At 33.2% G+C, this 20537-nt stretch overlaps 1 pseudogene; it reads right to left on the bottom strand.

Annotated features, from left to right (window-relative positions):
* Positions 1-8194: 8194 nt before the first annotated feature.
* LOC125392291 (small ribosomal subunit protein eS26-like) lies at positions 8195-11804 on the bottom strand (annotated as a pseudogene).
* Between the last annotated feature and the right edge of the window lie 8733 nt (positions 11805-20537).

Below are 20537 nucleotides of genomic sequence, written 5' to 3'. Positions count from 1 at the left end.
ATAGCAATTGAAATTTTGATGTACCTTTGGCTTCCGTTTGCGATTATTTTATTGAGAATATTTGCACCTTTGTTCATAAGGGAAATTGGTCTGTAATTTTCTCTTTGCTTGGTCTTTATGTAGTTTAGATATCAGTTTGCCTGTGGCTCCATAAAAAGCTACATAAAAGCCATTATTTTATTGAATAATTTGGAGAGTATTGACATTAACTCTCTTTGAAAGTCTGGTTTAATTCAGCACTCAAATCATCTAGTCCTCGCCTTGTTCATTTGGTAGATTTTATGAGACTACTTCTACTTTACTAGGGGTTCTAGGACAGTTTAAATTTCTTATCTGATCTTGATTTAACTTTGTTAGACGTTACATACTGTTTCCTATAGATTTTCCATTTTTTTAGAGTACACAATTTTATTGTATATCTGTGCAATTCTCTGAACTTCTTTGATATCTTTTGATATATCCCCCTTTTAATCACTAAATTAGCTAATACTGATCTTTCTGTTCCTTTTAAAGAGCTTAAGTAATCTTTTTTCATCTGATTTTTTCAAAGAACCAACTCTGTTTCATTGATTCTATATGTTGCTTTTAGTGTTTCTATTTTACTGATTTTAGCCCTGAATTTGATTACTTTTTGTCATCTACTTTTTTTAGGTATTAAGCCTTCCTTTTACTGTAGGACATTAAGGGGTGGCATTAAGTATAACATGAGGGGGACTGTTTGTTTGTGGGTTTCTTTCCTTCCCTGCCCCCCAGCTGTTTAGTCCCAGAGAAAAATCACACTGAGATCTTTATAAGTTATAAAGCTGATTGGCCCATTAGGCAGGCTACTTATTAGCTAACTCTCACATCTTGATTAACCCATTTTTCTGATCTATGTTAGCATGTGGCTCAGTACCTTTTTTATGATTGACAGAATGCAGACAATTCTCCCTCACCACTTCCCCCTCTTAAAAAAAAAATCAAAGGAAAATATCCACAGTCCATTTTTGGGGAATGTGGGCATAGTATTCCAGGCTACTTCCAGCTGGTTGGGGGCGCTGATAATCTTATGGGGACCTAAAGAAAATTTAGAGTTATGATCAAGTCCTGACTGAAGTATCCTGTGAGTCTTGATCATCTCAGGCAGCAGTCTTGAACCTGTTCTGGATGAAGAACTCTGATATCGGGCATCTGTTCCTACCGGCGATTGCTCAGGTGGTCTCCCTTGGTCAAAGATGAATTTTTTTAACTCCAAATAAATCCAGAGTCTCTCATTTTCTGTGGAAACAAAAGCAAAATCTCTTCTCCAAAGTAACATACCTTTTAACTTCAATTTTGAAGCTAGGGTATTTTCAAAATACCTATCTTTGATTAATTCTGCAGCATTTATAAGTAAATATCTTTTAGCAGCTGTTGCTCCTTCCTCAGCATTCAAACAATTTAAAGAGAACATAATAGCAAACAGTATCAAGATTCTCTGTGCATTTTCCATCTTTATGTGGCTTTATTTTAACCTTTATTTCTTTTATTTTTACTTTTAACTTTTGGCTTTTTGAGACAGGTTCTCTGCATATCTTTATCCTGGAACTCCCTCTGTAGACCAGGCTATCTTTGAACTCCCAGAGATCTGTCTGTCTCTGCCTCCCAGGCTACTTTCTTTCTTTCTTTTCTATTTTGAGAACTTTAACCTTTAGCTTGTATATATTTTTAACACAATGTAAACCATTTAGAGGTTTTCTTACTCTTTGGATCTCTCTTTACTGTATATCTCTCTTTTTCTGACCACATGGGTCTTTAATTTGCTAAGGAATATGGAGAAAACAACAGTCTAAAGCTCTTAAGGCTTTTCAAGGTCCTTGCCAGGAAGCAAGCTGCAACAATGTTTCCGATTCCATAGTCTGGACTGCCTGCTTGAAAGAGTCAGAGTTTTCCCTGGCCTGACAGCCCAGAAAGCCAGCATTTTAAAATAGTGCAGCTTTTCTCCTGCTTCAGCTGAAAACTGAAATGCTTTACTCTAGTCTTTCCCAAGCTTTCTCAGGCTTTCTGTGGATAGTGGTATGTGAGAATTGTCTGCATTCTGTCAATCATGTTTTAAATAAAGCACTGATTGGCCAGACAGGAGGTGTAGGCAGGAAAACCAGACAGGAAGTGGAAATAATGCAAAGAGAACAGGAGAATTCTGGGGAGGAGGAAGTTGATTCCTCCCACTCCTGCCCAGATCACCGAAGCAGCAGGATGTGAGCTGCCCCACTGAAAAAGGTACTGAGCCACATGGCTAACATAGATCAGAAAAATGGGTTAATCAAGATGTGAGAGTTAACTAATAAGTAGCCTGACCTAATGAACCAATCAGCTTTATAACTTATAGAGATCTCAGTGTGATTTTTCTCCAAGACTAAACAGCTGGGGAGCAGGGCAAGAAAAAAACCCACAAACAAACCGTTCCCCTCATGTTACAATTAAGCTACTAATATTAGACATCTATAATTAATTTATGTAGGTACTTTAATGCAATGAACTTGTTTCTTACAAGTACCTTACTGTTTTACAAAGTTTGTGTATGTTGTGTATTCATTTTCATCCAATTCTAGAAAGTTTCCTAGTTTTCTTAGTCTCTGTCTTGGCTCATTTATTATTCAGCAGTGAGTAGGTCAGAGCCATGATTTTATGCTTTATGTTGTTTTTGTTATGATGTTTTAATCTATTAAGGTCAGTTAAGATGCAAGTTCTTATTTTAATTTTTTATGCCCATGGAGACTTGCTTTGTTTTGAGGTATTTTATCAGTTTTCAAGAAATTTCCTTGGTGTTCAGAGAAATAGGTATGACCTTTGATATCTAGGTGAAAGGTTTTGAAAATATATATTTGGAGTATTTGGTTTATGATGGCAATTAATCCACCATTTCTGTGTTTATTTTTGTTTGGATCCCTGCGAATGCAGTGCTTGGAAAACTGAAGTTCAACATTCCTGCTCTCAAAGTAAGCAATACACAAACTGAACCACTTTGTTCATCTCCTTAGAAGTTAAGATTTTATTTTTGTTTAAGTGATATTGGTGATTTAACTAAGACACTATACATAACTGTGAGTGATGTACCAATCACAAGCATATATAAATGTCAATTTTAATAGATACTATCTCACTTTGTAGACCATATTGCCTTGGTCACTTTGCTACTCACTATGTAGCAAAAGCTTCCATCTGCTACCTGGGTGCTTAATTGGCAGTCTTGCAGGAAGAACCAGTCTTAGCATTATAATAGTAACTTCTTGGAAAAGTTACTCATTGAATATTTGCATATTTACGTGTCAAATTATTCTTTAATTATCTTATATTTCTAGTTCTTCATAGAGTACTTGGTGTATTGCTGTTGTCAGTAAATGCTTACGAATTTAAAATAATGAGCAAATGTACATATTTTGAATGTTTGTTGAGGAATTTTTACTAACTCTATTTTGTAGATGTTTATCAAACTCCTACTACCTGCATTTCGTATTTGTTTCAATTGATACTTTGTAACACCCAATTTTGTGTTACCCTCTTGGTACAGTTCATGCACAACTGTACTTTACCCGAGTTTGGGCAAAGGCCTGGAGATTGAAATAAAGACACAGGAGGCCATGGTCATTGGAAAGAGAACAGCCGAATGCCACTTTATTCAGCTTTTTGCAAAACTAATATACTTTGGCCCCAGTAAAGGAGTTCCCTCCCAGGCAGGGGGGAACTTGGCAGTGTAAGGAACTCCTCCTGGGCAGGTGGGAAATTACCCTACCAAAGATGAAACAATGCCCTTCAGCTAAATCACCAGGCTATGGCAGAGAGAACAGGAACTAGCAGGAAGCTTAGCTGGATGATCAAAAATGTCCTCGAGATGAGATGCACCCCAGGGAGCAAGGGCAGACTGGGCCCTACAATAATTCATCTGTCATTTAATGCTTTATTAAAATATATATGAAATGTCTCCTATTGGTGTGTTTATATAAATATGATCAATATGTCTGTTTGTATTACTGTTTGATGTATAGCTGTTGGATGTATTACTGTTGGATGTATATCTGGTAGAATATCCTATATAAGTGGCAGTTAACAATTAGTTTGAATTCTGAAATACATAACAAAAGAAAAAATAAGAATACATGCCCATTTATTACTCAAATATTTACTTTTCAAGAAAAAGAGCATAGACATAACTGCAGAAAAAAAAATTATAAATTTTTGGGGGGGTTTTCATTTCCTTTGAATTTTTTGATTCTATTCAAATGAAGAAGAACCCACTAGAAGATGACACAATAAAAATAAAACTAAAGGAACATTTTACACAAAGACATAGTTTGCCAAGATGCAGAAGAATATTCATGTGCATAGAAGAGTCTGCTGCTCTCTACAGGATGTATAAGGTTTCAAAAGAGAAAAATTTGGGATAAATTTTTGCAGAGTTTTTTACTTGGAGATTTATTTACATTTACATTTCCACCAAAAATCATAAAGTGATGTTGACTTGTGGGAGAAAGGGAAACAGGTTAGAATTCTCCTTAACAAAGATTTTATGGAAGAATGAAAGATATTCTCCTTAGACCAGTCATTGTCAATTTGTGGTTTGGGGGTTAAATGCTCCTCTCACAGGGATCACTTAAGATTACTGGATAACACAGGTATCTATATCATTATTTATAAATGTAAGTTTGTTTATAATGAAAATCATATTTGGAGATCAGTACAAAATGAAGAATTGTAGTAAAGGGTAATAGCATTAGAAAGGTTGAGCAACACTGCCTTAGACCAAATGAGTACAAGAATTGGTTATTGTAAAAAGGCTGGAATTTTGACTGTTAAGTGTTCAACTCAAAATTACAAGCAATTCATTAAACTATTTTTTTTAACTGTGAAACATTCATTTACCCTTTCTATAGGCAAATATTTTCTTCACATTTATATAAATAAAGAATTACAAGATATACTTCTCTTTATATCATTTTTATTACAAAATGAAATATTCACAACATTGGTACAAAATTACTCTTCAATTTATGCATATTCTTTGTAGATGGAAGTTTCAGTCCAACCTAGGCCTGCAGCCATTAAGTCCCAAAGAAACCCACAAAGGTTTATATTAATCATAAAAATGTTTGGTCTATTAGCTCAGGCATATAATTATCTAGGTCTATCAACTTAAATTAACCCATAATTTTTAATCTATGTTTAGCTATAGAAAGCCTTCCTCTTGCTTCCTCTACATCTGGCTGGTGACTGTGTCTCTGCTTTCCTTTCCTCTTCTCAGAGTTATTCTAGTATGGTTGCCCTGCTTATACTTTCTGCCTGGGCACTGACCAATCAGCACTTTATTCAAACAATATGAGTGACAAATCTTTACAGTGGACAAGAGCATTAGTGAACAGCAATTTTTGAAATAATAAATGAAGGAACAATGTACCTATGTGACTGTGATATAAGACTTAATACAAAATCAAAATCTTTTCTTTCAAAATAACACATTTTAACTGGCTACAAAGTATTAGTACAGTGCATGCTAGTTAATAGATAATATTATTTATTAAGATAAAGAGAATAGGGAAATGTTAGAAAAGTGACAGAGGCTATATTGCCTGGTTAAGAACTGTATATTTTTCTGTGACTCTTTTGATATAACATAGTATGAACTCACTATATTCTCTTCATTTAACTTTGGGATGGTTCCATTTTTTTCTAACTTGTGCTTTATATCTAGGATTTCAGATCTGCTGGATATTTTATGCCTACTCCAGAGTGATACAGTGATAATTATTCCCCTCACAAAGTGTGGCATTTTTATCAAGAACTTTACAGCAGTCTCAGTGTCACAGTTCCTTCATTAACGCTGTTAAGTGAAATTACCACTGCTTCTTTATTGACGAAGGTTGCAAAGCTCCTATTTTTCACTTCAGAAAATCTGTCATCATAAAATCATCACCTTCTCATAATTTCCGAATATGTATCAGTGCATTGGAATAATTGCTTATCAAAAATACCATTCCAGGGACCTTGTGTGATATAGAAAAACAGAATTCAGTAAATAATATGTCAAAGTGTAAAATGCTCCAATAATATAAAAATAAATTAGAAAATAAATATATTTTGAAGGAGGATGTACATATGTACACACATACACACAAACATATATATTAAAGGCTGGATAAAATATATATGTATATATGTATATGTATGAAATGTTGAAAAGATGAATTTTTAACTATATATATGTATGGTTGATAAATAAAATAAAACATATTCGTAGTGATGTATATATCACTACATGTAAGTATAAATGTCACACACATATATATCATATTATATCATATATGTGACACACACATACATATATAAGATAATATGACCCAGATGTTGGATATTTCAATTCTATATCATTGTGATTTTTACTTTGAAGAAACATCAATTAGAAGAATATAATTAAGATCTACATTCAGAAAAACTGTCCATGAAGACTCTTATGGTACATGGTCATATTTGGCCTCTTATAAACCTAAGGAACAACAGAGAAACAAAACAGGCATTTTATTACCTCCTAGAAGAAATGATTAAAAATAAACTTAAATACTTCATTTAAGGTATGGAAAACACACTTATCAAGAATAAATCAACTAGTATAATACTCATATGGGAAAGTCAGTGTTTAACTACAGGATTAAAGGACTGATTACACTGAAATTTTGTAATCATAGAAGATAAAACTAAATGAAAACATTAAAACAAAAAATAAAAATGGACAACTGAATCATGTTACAAGGCTGTTTATAAAATTTTTATTAAAATGAACCAGACAGCAATAATATCAAAGGATAGCAATAAATTTGCTTGATAAAGCACTGCACCATATTAATGTTGAATGAATTGTTTGTTAGATTAGAGAATTTGCTGCTGTAGGTTTAATACATGTCAAGAAATTATGGAACCCAAAATGTGAAGAGATCGCCATTCCTTGAATGTGGTCTACAGAATGGTTGGGGAACTCTAAAGAATGACAGTTACTCCTCTTTGTAAACAATATGAACGAGCCACCTCTTACCGGTGTTTCAGTTCTCGGTCCCCCGTACATCCCTCAGTTAAAGAAACAGCAACCTTGCAGAAGAAAGTAACCCTCATGATAAGCAATTGTGCCCTGTGAACATCTGTAATGAAAACTGTTGAGGAAATTTCAATGTGCTATTTCTTCTGGATTGTTGTTAGCCTCATGTGTTCTTATTTTCTCCTTTCAGATATTGTTGAGCTTCTTTAAAAGGAAAAGAGGACACAATTCAAGTTTAATAGAACAGAAAAAGCTTGCATATTTTTAAACCCATGCCTACCTACAGTTTAATGCAGTTAATTAACTTACTTTTATTTAATGACCCTTGATTGATATCCTGCTATGCCCAATGTAATACTTCTTATAAGTTTTAAACCATGTATTTTTAGAAAAATACATGTTAATTGACTTAATTACTGTTCGGGTCACATAGAAAAGAGGAAGAATTATTAATTAGAGTCATTTATTTAGACAGATTGAATAAATAGAAATGGAATTGGAGTTATGAAACTTGAATTCAATTTAAACAAATATGTAATCGAGTTTTTAATCTTGATTGAGGGCATTAACTTCTCTAGGTTTCTTTGATAGGCATAATAATATAGGCAATGGAAATGTGGAAATTAGACAGAATTGTACATTTTATCTACAAGGAACTAATCCCATTCATTGAAGGACGTCCTAGTATTTTTTAATTTAATGTCTTAGATGTCAAGTTGGTGTGAGAATTGTTTTATTTGCCTCAGAGGATTTGAAATACAGAGCAGAATTGCTTATTAAAGAAATAACCACATTATTTTATAGATTAGTATAAAAGTGTTGGATTTTTTAAGGTATATCATTCTACAGCGTCTTGTCCTATGAGCACTAGCTCAGTGCTTTCTGCTTTTACTTATTTGATAATCACCAAAGAGACTGAGTGCGCTCATTTAGGAAGCAGTACTCTCAGTGCTAGTGCATCAGAAGAGAAGACATCTGTAACACTCTTCCATCACCAAGACACTCTAGACTTCAGTTATCATATATTGATATACAAGACTATGTCAGTGGTGAGGTAGTTTTGACCAGAATTTTTTCATAATGTCCATGACCCAAGCTGGATTTTCTTTTAAGTATAAGTCCCATTTTATTTTTCCAAGGTGTTTTCCTCGATCTTTATGAAGCCATGGTGGGCTTTGGTGGAGGTCGTGGGGCAGCACCAGCAGGTCTAAATCCTGGTGGAGGTGTTCTGTCCTTCCGAGCTTCCCGAGATCGATTCCTGACTACCTAGCTATGAATAGCACAGCTCACGCAGTAATGCAGCTTGATATAGAGTTTGGGGAGCACGTAAGCTTCGAAGACACTTGCTTTGATATGTCCCTGATGGCAGCGGCCTCTACGATGTTCCCAATGACGAACTTCTCAATGGCCTTGTCCTTAGGCACACAGTGGGCTCAGTTAGTGCAGCGAATTGGGGGCACATGGCCGTGGCCCTTTGTGGCACGACCGTTGTTTCTCTCTCTCTCTTTCTCTCTCTCTCTCTCTCTTTGTCATCTTGGAGCCAAGGTCGAAAACCAAGCTGGAAATTTTTAAATGACTGAGAATGATTAAGAACATGACATGACATTGTTAGCACGTGTTGTCTTCCTGGGTAAAGTAGCTTCCTCCCTCCTTCCCTCCTTCCCTCCTTCCCTCCTTCCCTCCCTTCATGCCTTCCTTTCTCTTTCTCTCCCTCCTTCCCTCCCTCCCTCCTTCCCTCCTTTCTTCTTTTCTTTCCTTTCTTTTTTTCTTTCTTTCTTCCTTCCCTCTGATGTGGGATTCCCCTCTGTATGCTATGAATACCATTGGATAATAATAATAATAATAATAATAATAATAATAATAATAATAATAAAAAACTGGCTTGGCCTGATAGGGCAGAGTAGAGCTCTAGGTAGGGAAAACTAAAGTGAATGCTGGGAGAAAACAGGGCAGCATCAGAGAAAAGCCATATAGGCCCTCCAGAGATAGATGCTGGACCAAACGTTGCTGAGTAAGACATAGCCTCATGGCAATACACAGATTAATGTATATGAGTTTATTTAAGATATGAGTTAGCCAGAAATATGCTTAAACAATTTTGGCCAAACAGTATTGCAAATAATATAGTTTATGTATGATTATTTCTGGAGTCTGGGCAGCTGGGAAACAAACAAGTGACCTCCTACAACAACTTGCTGCTCCAAAATGTGCTAGCTATATCTACATAAAACCTGATTAAGCTTGGAAAGGAATTCTAGACACACACACACACACACACACACACACACACACACACAAAACTCTGAAGGAGTAAGTCACAAACAATCCCATACCAGTTTTGAATTATGATTAATAGAATGGTTATTTATTCAAAGGGGAAAAAACTTACAGATTACTGTCCCAGACAACAGCCCCTCCATGCGAACAGGAAAGGAGTTACAGAGCCAGAAGCAGAGCCGGAAGCCAGAGAGAGAGTGGAGGACAGCCGCTGCTTTTTTAAAGAGAGAGAGACCACACCCCAATGGGCTGGTATCTCAACGACTATTGGCTGAAGGAGTGGAAGGAGCTCCGGCAGCAAACCTCTGGTTCTTTTAAGAACCAGACATAGAATTTAAATAGACCGCTTTTTTGCAATCGTTACATTTATTTATTTATTTATTGTTTTTGTTTTGCTTATTTGGTGGTTGGTTGGTTGATTTCATTTGGTTTGATTTGGATTTTGCAAGGCAGATTTTCTTGTTTTTAGCTCTGGTTTTCCTGAAACTCACTTTGTAGAACAGCTTGGCCTCAAACTCAGAAATCACCTGTATCCATTTACCTCCTGAGTGCTAGCTAGTATTAGAGACAAATGCCATCGCCGTTTAGCTGTGGTTTATTTTTTTCTCTTCATCTATGTTTAGTATATGTGCACACTAGGATTACATACTATGGAGCTTAATGTATATTCTTTCTAATAAGCCAGAATGTAATCACTAACATTCAACTGACATATATTTCAAAAGTACTAGATTTAATGTGATATATATATATATATATATGGTTTAAAAGATTTGATTATTTACATTTACAATATAAATTTAAGATTCCTTTTCTCACAGTTTTTTTGTTAAGAACAAACTTGGAGTCTAACCTTGTAAATGCTATTATTAATATATGATGGAAATGATTATATGAATGGGCATGTGGGGACAGATACAGCCACAGAATGAGAGAAAATACAAGCAGTAGCCTGAGGCTCCTGCAAAATCAAATTGGCTCCTGTTGATGTTTTAAGACTGCATCAACGCTGACCTTGAGTTGAAAGAGAAGCCACTCTCAGAGCAACAAAATCAAGGCTAGATTGGAGCCCAGCTGACAACGACTTTAAAATTGGCTCACTTAACCTTTTTTTCCAGATTAAAGTCCTACAACTTCTACTTCAGCCAAATTTGGCTGTACTTTGAGCCGTGAGAACCAAACCCGCTTCAGCCTTTTCACTTTCATTGTAACCTGTGTGAATCCTCTCCTTTGTTGTTTTTAATTGATTAAGACAAGCCAAAAGTTTCCACATTTGCTTACGCTTCAAAGCCATTGTTTTTAGTGCTGTGGATTCAAACCAGGGCCTTGCGTGTGGAAAACAAGCATGCTGCAGCTGGTCAACACACCTCTTGTCGCCAAAACTTATTTAATTTTAGAAAGCAAATCTATACAACATATTTTTCCTTTTTAATTCCAGAAGTCTTAACTTTGTAATGAGATTTTTTTTATTAACAAGAATATATGCCTACTGAGCTAAATGTGAAAAAATACACATAAAGAAAAAGTGAGTTCCCGCTATACCATTCTTCTACACTTCTCCATTCCTGTGAGAGCAACCACAAGATGAAAATCCATTCACACACTTACTACAGACAAAAGAAGTTGGGATGCTTTCAAAATGCCATAATGCTATACATATTGGCATAGATTCAATATTCTATAAAACTAGCCAAAATAAATGATGTATAAATAAATCAATAGAAATAATGTCACTCAGAAATCCTTATAAAACATCTGTAAAAGAAGCAGCAAAAATGAAAGGAGACTGTGGTTGGTATATAAAATAAATAAAAAATTATAAAAAGCCATAAACTAATAGAACCACCTTCCTGAGGCTGTCTCTGACTCCAGCCTGTTTCCTTTAGTGAACATTTACTTATTCAAATTATAGACAGTTTGGAGTACGTATAACATTAAAATAAATAAATAAATTATTATAAAGCATTTTATACATATTGAATTTAAACTCTAATAAATATACACGTATCTATTTTATGAACTAATTTAGTCTTATGTGGTTTGTTTGAAAACAGTAACAATTTTATAGTTTATCTTTAAAGTACAGCCTTTTGGCAAAATAGCTGGCAGCTGACTAACGCTGAGCAGCTACCAGCTTTCATGTTGCTGTATCTTGATGAACAATAAATTTTTGTGGATAAATGATAAAGAAAATTCCAAACTGGCAAGATATCCAATTTTTTAAAGAGGACTAAGTAAAAACACAGAGATCTTGATTTCACTAAAATGTTCCAATTTAAAGCTCTATGAATAAATTTATTCATTTATAAGAATTAACTCTCATCAGTAATTTTTTAAATAATTCTGTTTTCTGATTTATTTCAAAGCTCTGATTGAGACTCTGAAGACATATAAACCAAAGGGTGTTATAGGACTATCGGACACTTGGTAACAGATTTTCTTTCTATACACTCCAGATAAATTCTGGAAAGAATTTTATACTGATCATTTGCTTTAGCGGGTATCTGACATGTTTCTCCACTGTAGTGGAGAATCCTTCATAGTGGTAATGGCTGGTTGCAAAATGATATTAAATGTCTACTAACCTGGCTCTCCTCACAACATCTGCCTGTTTGGATTAAAACAAGAAAACAAAAGAACTACTTTTATTGTTTTCTATCATTCATAATTTTCTGACTGTTAGGGAAAAAGTCAAAACAAAATATTATTTAAAATTATTTATTCCCTTCTGTTTAATTAATACTAGCCTTGGTATTATTATTATATATTATTATTATATATTTGGTATTATTATATTATTACTATTGGTACCTTTCAGTGTGAAGGTAGTTGGACCTTCACACTGAAATATACAAAGTTTTACATACTATTTCTCTGACAACATAATTTTGTGTTCAATATTGTCTAGAACATATGTTTATTCTAAACTACACTGTACTATGATGTTATTATGAACCACTTGCTATTATGAATAGTAAGAAAATGGAGCCAAACTAGATGCCCATAAACAGATGAATATATTTTGAAAATGTTTACATATGAAAAATGGAATATTATTAAACCATAAAATAGAAAATATGAATGTTTTGGAAAATGTGTGTACTTAGTACCTGTAATAATAATCAAGGTCACTGAAACTCAGAAACTAAGCGTGATGTTCTCTTTCAAAGGTATTTCATCTTACAAAGGCTCATGTGGATAATTTTAAGCATTGGTTAAGTACAGATATAGTGCAACATTAGAAAGGGCACCAAGAAAGTTTAGTGTTGTTTGAAGAGAAGGACAGAGATATAGGCAAAAGGGCATTTATATACTGAAAAAAGGATTGAAATAATATTGTTTTTTTTTTATTTTGTTTCTTATTTGGTACGGATTTACTATATTTTGTAGGGGATATACACAGAAGAATGTGTTGGTTGTTCTGGCCAAACTTAAAGTAGAACCCTATTGCTGACGACAGTGATGATGCCTAACTAGAGACTGGACCCTTATTGACTAATACTTTTGGTTCTATAAGGTATTTTGCATGATAGCTGAGAAGAAAGGTCACTACTAACTCAGTTTCAAATACTACAATCTACTCTGTTGATTTACTTACATAATACACTAGTGCAACATGGCAAAGATGTTGTGGAAGTAGCTAACCACTGTCTGATTTGCTTTACACTCCACACCACTAGAGGGAACCCATGTCTGACTCTTCTTGATTGGTCAAGAACATGAGGGTAATAAGGCATGAACCTAGGGGAAATCTAAACACTATTGTTCCACTAATGACCTTTAATAACATTTTATTATTCCCATATTTAGTGTCTCATTCAGCTAGCACAATAGATCCTTCTTGCTGCCAGAAATGAGAACTAATAGAAGATTTACAATAAGAAAATGTATAGAAAATGAGAGATCCTAAAACACATAGTCTTAAGTGTGATGTTGTCATCAAAACTCTCCTTTCAGGACTCAGGACGTATGTGGACAAGGAAGCAGAAAGAGTGCAAGAGCAATAAGGATAGAAGATACAAAGGAAATAAGACCTTAAAGCCATGACTGACACACATACGAACTCAGAATGACTATGATAGTATTGACAGGTCCTGAACAGGTTCCAGCACTGAGAGGAAGAAGTAACCATAATCTCCTATCTTTAAACAAGATTCTATATGTAATTGACAACTGCTTGCAAAGGAATTCAGTTTTCTCCAATGATGTCTCAGTGGGTATATAAACTGCATTTCATGGTAGGACTTATACCCATCAGTAGATAGTGAAAACAGAATTAACTCAATAGTTAGTGTTTTTGTAGAGATTTCATCTCACTTTGCTCTGTTTTGACATATTTTTATCTTATTACATTTTGATTGTATATCTTGTTTTCTGATTTTGTGTTTTAATGGTATGTATTTTGTATTTTTTGCTATTTTATTTTAATTTATTTTTTAAAATTCAGCTTTGTTTGCTTTCCTTATTTGATTTTTTTAAAACAAAATAGAATGAAAGTGTAAATTTGGTGAGGAATTTCTGGAAGATGTGGAAGAAAATCTATGATAAAGACATGTTGTGCAAGTTTGTAATAAAAAGTGTAATTGTTAGGGAAAATGCAAAACCCTAAAATGAAGACCCATGGCTTCAGAATGGTCTTTCTAATTATATAGGAATCCCCTGAGATGTGAAGAATTTGGGATTAGGCAAGTGTTTATTTGAATAGATACATGGTTAAACTGATATGGCTGTGTGCTGCTTTTACTTCTGAGTTTATTATAACATAGTATTTTTAAATGAAATAATTTTTATTATTTCTTTGAATGAAGTAGTATAATTAGTGCCATAACTACAAGACATAATGAGAAAAAAATTCTGAGAGTGAGGTCATTATTCTGCTAAACTCTTTCAATAAATGACTTATTTCTAGGAAAAAAAATATTTCAGGATTCCAGCATACTCCAGAATATCTCATTTTCTTTTGTACTGACAAACACAGATGCCTGATTAAAAAATAAAGTTAAGCACAGTGGGTGAGATTCTTACTTTTGCCATTAAAATGAGCTGCTTTTCAGACAATAATGTCAACACTGGGAAACATCACTGACATCATAGCTTATATAAAATAAGTAGTGATAATAGTAAAGAAACCACACCATGTTATTTTAAGTGAAATAACAATATATAATTATGTTTTTTTCTTTATCAAATACAACTCTGTTACTCATGGAGTTAATGTTGTTTTTTACTTAGTTTTCTTGGCAACTAGCATCCTTAATAGGAAAGTATTTTTTTAAAGATAAGTGAACATTTCTGTCGCCTAATAAATCTATTTTCAACTCATATCAAGTAACTGAACAATATAACATGAAATATATTGCTAGTTATATAACTAATTAACTTGAAATTTGTTTATATAAAACAATAGTTATTTAAAAATAGAGCTCTCTTATCAGTCTATCCTTTCCAATATTTTTCTTTTAAACTAAAAATTAATTGCATATTAGATTTAGAACATTCATAATGAAGTTTTTAACAGGAAAGGTAAAAAAGAATTCAAAGCCTCTAACAAAAAATTTTCACCAATTTTGTCTGTTATTCTGTGCTTGCTTATTTTGTGCTGATTTTCTCTTTTCAAAAATTTGCTTCTGGCTACCTTCCAGTAGACTTTATGCATCATTGATTCTTCTGATTGTTTCTTTCTTGCTAAGGTCATTAATGAGACTCCTAAATTCTACTCTCTTATTTTCATATAGATTTTCACATGTTTTATAATCTAGGCTTCTATAAATTGTGGATTTCCTACAATTGTTATATGCATGGAGTGGTAAATTACAGTTTGTTGATTTTTAAAATCATTTTCTATAACACTGATTATATCAATTACCTCTTTATTAAAATTAATAATGAATAATATTTATTGATTGATTGTAATCTCTCTGCTACTACTATTTTATTTTATTATTGCATTCATTTTACATAAGAATCCAAATAAAGAGGATGGCTTTCCATTTAATTAGAGTGAAGCATTAATATGATCCTTATCCAAAGTCAGTAGTTAAAAGATCGAAGGGGAAGTTCAGTAGAAAGCTTAACTTTCTTAAGTTCGCTTCGCTTAACTTTTTGTTTTGTATTGTTTTTGTTTATGTTTTGTTGTTGGTTTTTAAAGACGGGTTTTTCAATGTAGCTTTAGCTGTCCTGGAACTCAATTTGTAGACCATGTTTACCTCAAACTCAGAGTTCCACCTCTTTCTGTCTCCTGACTTTTGGATTAAACAACTGAGCCATTACTACCTGGCACTTTGCTTAACTTAGCTATGCTACTTCTCCAAAACTCTTCCAGTTCTTTCATTAAATAGTGTTAGTAAATATATCTAAGAATGTACCTCACTATTGTTAAAATAAAAACAAATCAGGCAATTCTTTAAAAAAATCACTTAATTCAAATATGTATATATATGTGAAAATAGCAAATATTAGAAACAAATAAAAACAAAACCAATAAATAATAGATATATCAATAATCACTTGGACTACTCTGATCTGCCCTTTGAGAAAATATTTTTTTATGTCTAGTATTGGGGTTTTCATAGTCTATGGTCCGTTCAGGAATGTTTTCGGTATATTTATTCTACTTCTTTTATGTGTATTATGTATATCTATTTATAAACGTGAAATTATGTGATTCCTTGAGACTATCAAACAACCTTGATATATGTGGTCATTTCTTCTCCTTCTGTCCTGACCCCCACTGCCCTCAGATGAAGTCCTCTCCTCATTATTCTAGTTCCTACATCATATCACCTGGAGCCTGCTATTCCTTCATAGCTGCCTGATTCCTGTTGTTGCTTCATGTAACATGCTATCATATGAGAATATGGAGCTAGGAATGAAAGTATATAACGTCTTTTTTTCTGGATCTGAATTACTTAGGAAGATAATATCTTCTCATTGTCCTTTGTTTACCTGCAAATTTAGTAATTTTATTTTTCTTTACTGCCAAATAGTATACCACTGTGAATATTCACCATAGTTTCATTATCCATTCATTTGATAAAGGACACTTAAGCTACTTCCATTTTTGGTCATTGTTATCAGGCAGCTATGAATATTGCTGAGTAAGTTTCTGTTTATTAGGTTGTTGAATCCTTTTGACCTATGGAATGGAGTGGTGTAGCTGAGTTATATTGTTTAGCAGGCTTTCTTTTGGCAATGAACCAGCTCCCAAATAATGACACAGAGATTTATTTTTAGTTAGGAATGCTTGACCTTAGCATACGCTTATTCCACTTACTCTTCTAACTTAATTTAACCTCTTCCTCTTCATCTATGTTTTTCCCCAGGGCCTTTTGTTTCTCTTTCCTTCTGTGTGTCCTAATTTTCTGCTTCACCATACTGATCCCAACCATCTCTCTTTCCTTATCCCTCATTCTTTTATCTCATTCTTTCTCTGTCCATCAACCTAGATTCCCCTCCTAATTATTCTCTCTACAAACTAGTACCACATATCCCACTACTGTATGAACACAGGCCATTCAGTGTTTTATTAGAACAATCAGGGTCTTTAGAAAGGCAAACTGAAACAACAGCACATATTTATATAATTAAACTAATGTAGCACAGATAAATGAAACACACCTTCAAATTAAGTAATATTCTACAACATCAACAAATGCAATACATCCTTACATAAAGAAATAGTCTACAGCTTTTCCTCCTTTTTTCCTACTTAAAAAACATTTTAATATTGACATAATAAAACTATATACAATAAGAATAGTCATCAAGTAAGAATTATGTTTAAAATATCTAGTCCATTTGTATTTGGTGTCAGAGAAGATATTCTTATCTATCCTACCTTGATGAGTTCAAAGATCTATACCTAATTTACCTTCTTTCATAAATAAGAAAAACTGTAACTATAACTCTCTAGTCTTCAATTCCATCTAAAAACCCAGGAGAATATAATATTACCTCAGTAAACAAGAATTACAGTGCAAGCTACTTTCAAAACTATAGAAATGACAGAGATAGTTGTCTTCCTGTAGAGTCACTCAAAACTCCTCTGCAACATTGGGGCATCTATCTTTGTCCTACAGGCCTGGAACATCTGGCAGGCTTTAATGAAGCAAGTATTTTAATAATTTTTCCTACCTTGTCTTGGTAAATTTTCATAGTCCTTTGTGTTCTGCACAATATCTAACAGACTTTTCTATAAAACAGGAATTTTTAAGGATTGTTCCACCTCATTTTGACAAAGTTTGGCAGTTGTTTTCCTTTTTGTCCTGTATGTTTATTTTCCAGAGTACACAGGCACCAATTGAGGCAAGGACATCTTTTTTTGCACAAATGACAAGTCTGCCACAATGAAACAAACTCCATGTGGGAGTTCTTTAATGCCCATCATCCTTTTATGAAGTAGATTGGTGTTTCCAAGAACAGAAATATCTAAATATCTCATGACAACCATTTGGTTATTAAACATCTTAAATGCTGTATTCTGTGGGTCTCTGAAGCTTTTGAAAATCACCTATCTTTCTAAGCTATATCTGCATTTAACTTTGTGAACCTACCTAACATGGCTACAAGTTATTATTATTTATAACTAACACTCTATATTTTTAAATTATACATTGCAGTTTAAATGAGTTGTATATATATAATACACTCATGAGTAGAAATATATATAGAATATAACGAAAATAATCTAAAAATTGTATCAATATACCAAAATCCATACAAATTTAAAATATTTCAGGTTAATAGTTTTCCTTATATATTATATTCTTGTATCTCCTCTGATTGATTATAATATCCACATCCCACTGAATGACCAAAACCACTCACCCCTCATTCTGGGAATGTTTGCAGCATGTTCTCCAGACTGTTTCCTGTTGTCTGAGAGCAACAATATCTTTAGGGATCCCTGACAAATTTATGATAATGATCAAGTCCTGAGAAAGCTAGTTATAACATTTGCTGTCCACTCTCAAAAGTGATCCCATGCAGAGTGATCACATGTCTTGTAGGTTTTCCTATATATATAATATATACATTATAATATATATAGGATATGCCTAGAGGATATATATATATAATATATATATATATATATTATATTTATATGTCCTCTAGGCAAGATATTCATGAGGTCTCTTCAGATAAAACCTGATCTCTATTAACTTTGAAAAAATCCACAATCTACTTGCCTGCTTCTCATGTCTGGTAGGCTGGCAGCTGCCTGGCTGGCTTACCCCATCTCTCATTCCTCATTCTCCCTAGTTCTTGTCTCTCATTCTCCTTCTTTTTATACAGCCAAGATTCTATCTCCTAATTATTCTTTCTGCCTGCCGGCACTGCCTATCCCTCCAATGACTAGTTATTGGCTGTTCAGCTTTTTATTAGACCAAGCAGATACCTTTGGCAGGCAAGATGAAACCTCAACAAATCTTTACACAATAAAGCAAATGCAGCATAAACAAATGTAACACATCTTTATACAGTTAAAACAATATTCCACAAAATATTGTATTTTTATTTTTAGTTTATTAAGTATTCTCCATATTGACTTCTAGAGTGACTTCATCAATTTCCATTCCCACCAACAGAAAATGAAGGTTCTTCTTTCTCCACAGCATTACTAGCATTTGTTGCCCATTGTTTTGTAGATGTTGGTCATTCTAACTTGGATTATATAAAATCTCATATTTGTTTTAGTATGGATCTTTTTAGCTATAGAACATGAATACTTTTTGAGATATTTATTTCTCAGCAATTATTATTTCTTCTATTGACCGTAGGCTTATTATTTATTGGGTCATTTGTTTCCTTGTATCTCTGGTTTTTAATCCTCTATCAGAGGTGTGACTGGAAAAGATTTTCTCCAATTCTTTGCATTTATTCTTCACTTAATTTACAATATGTTTATCTGTACTGTAGCTTTATAGTTTTATGTGATTCCAGGTGTTGATTTTTGGCTTTTATTCCTCGGCAAACAGAGTACATTTTAAAAGTCCTTAAATTCTTCCCTAAATTAAATATAAATAGAAAGATTATTCCAAAACTCAGTCTATGAAATTATTATCAGTCTAACACCCAATCAGATAAAGACAGTACAACAAAAAAAGAAAACTATATGCTATATACTTATAAATCTGATTAATGTAGATACAAAAATCCTCAACTTTAATTTATATTAAAGTCAAGCACATATCAAGATAATCATCCACACAAACCATGTTACCATTTTCCTAGAAATTCAGGGTGGATTCAAAATACAAAGTTAAATAAATACAATGCACCAAAATGGACTTACAGACAAAAAATGTTATAATTACTTGAACAGATTCAGATAGAGCATTGGTAAAAATCCAGCATTTTATCCTGCTTTCATGATAAAAATCCTATACATAATTGAACCAGAGAAGCTATACCTTTGCATAATAAAGACTACATAATATAAATATACAGTCAACATTATTCTAAAAGAAGAATTACTTACAAGCAATCTCAATAAAATCCAGTACAATGTAGGACTGCTTACTATACCGACTAATTTTCACTATTGGGTTAGAAGAATTAACTGGAACAATAAGAAAATATAAAAATAAAGGGATATAAGTAATAAAAGGAGAAATCAAAATATCTCTATTTATTTGCAGATGATGCATATGTTATTATGTAAACTACGCAAAATTTCCACCAGAAATTTTATAGAAATAATAGACAATTTCAGAAAACTGGCACAGTACAAAATCAGCTTCTAAATACCTGTAGTATTTCCTGACTTATTTTGAAAAGTAAGGTGTTCTATATTCAAGCTTTTGCCATCAACCACAATCATGTCATGACACAATATACCTTATCAATTGGATGCCCATATGAACCTCGTTGCTGTTCAGTTGCTTCAGTTAAATTTTTTTTCCATAGCAGTAGATTGTTAAGTATAATGAAACTAGAAAATGTTTTTAGTTTAGTGCATTATCAATTTTGAATACTAGTTAGTATAATGTAAATCTAAAAATACTAAAATATCAAATAGTAATAAAAATACAAAATATCCCCTAGTGAAGGAAGGGCTTACTGGCAAAAATAAGAGAATTTTGTATCTATGTTTGGATTTCATTGTACATTATCATTTTACAGAACTACCGCATCAATAGACTAAGAAAGCAGGGAAATATGTTTGATAGTGTATTGCATACTATACCCTAGACACAAAACACACATATACATAGGGAGA

The sequence above is a fragment of the Myodes glareolus genome, chromosome 12 (genome assembly GCF_982192425.1).
Source record: "Myodes glareolus chromosome 12, mMyoGla1.1, whole genome shotgun sequence".
In the NCBI taxonomy this organism is placed as follows: domain Eukaryota; kingdom Metazoa; phylum Chordata; class Mammalia; order Rodentia; family Cricetidae; genus Myodes; species Myodes glareolus.
This window is presented reverse-complemented; position numbering and strand designations above follow the sequence as displayed.